The sequence below is a fragment of the Branchiostoma floridae genome, chromosome 4 (genome assembly GCF_000003815.2).
Source record: "Branchiostoma floridae strain S238N-H82 chromosome 4, Bfl_VNyyK, whole genome shotgun sequence".
Lineage (NCBI taxonomy): Eukaryota > Metazoa > Chordata > Leptocardii > Amphioxiformes > Branchiostomatidae > Branchiostoma > Branchiostoma floridae.
Window position 1 is genome coordinate 2,174,879 of NC_049982.1, and position 985 is coordinate 2,175,863.

A 985-nucleotide genomic window follows, 5' to 3' on the forward strand; every position below is an offset into this window, starting at 1 on the left:
TATGATGTTAACACTAGATGCTTGACGCTTTCCTGTATTGGCCTCTCGTTCGTTCAGTTTTTTTATTGTTGTTGCTACGTTTGTATAATTGACAATTGATAGATTATAATGGCAATGACAATTATCTTCATTTGCACGTTCTTGCACGTACAAGTTAAATGCAGTACTTACATGAAAAGTTTCTGTAAACAGTGTCAGTGGGAGAGACAAACAACCAGGGCTAAGCTACTAGTACACTACACGAAACGACCCTCGTTTACAAAATAGTCAAATATATTTATTAAAGTTATGCTATTATTACATCTATCATTTACATGTCTCTTACAATTAGCTTGACAAGTGATTGTCCGTCACATCAAATGTTGTTTTACCTGTTGGTCCTGTCAATATTACTTACTATGAATAATTATACTATAACCGTTAAACGTACTATAATTATATGTTTGTACCTGAAGGAGCTGCATCAGGCTGGGGGAGAAGTACCGACAAGTCGGACAGGGGCAGAGGTGCTGTGGTCGTGGGGACGTTCGAGCTGCAGGAAGGTAGGGCTGTTTGTACCTTTGTCTAATACACAGAATTCAAAGTTAAAGATAATATAATATTACTGCCCTTCGGCATAACACATGTACACTAGCTTTGCAGGTAAGTGGCGCGGCAGCATCTGTTTACATCACACTGAACATCCCTTGAGCATCTATCTAACTGTAGCTACTATTTATGGCTACCTAGTGAGAATATCTTAGCGCTCGTACAGTACGTATGGCAATGGGTTCCACTCTATGATATTTCTTAAGGAAAACGAACTTTTGCACACTTCAATTCGTGAATAATTTCATCTGTTTAGGTTGGTAAATCATGACTCCATATAGTAACTAAGGTTCTGGAAACACAACCAATCTTTTAGCAATCCAAAGCAATCTTTTATGTAAATTTTATCTTAGTATTGTGAGGGCTGTCGGATCTAAATATATATGAATGAATGAAT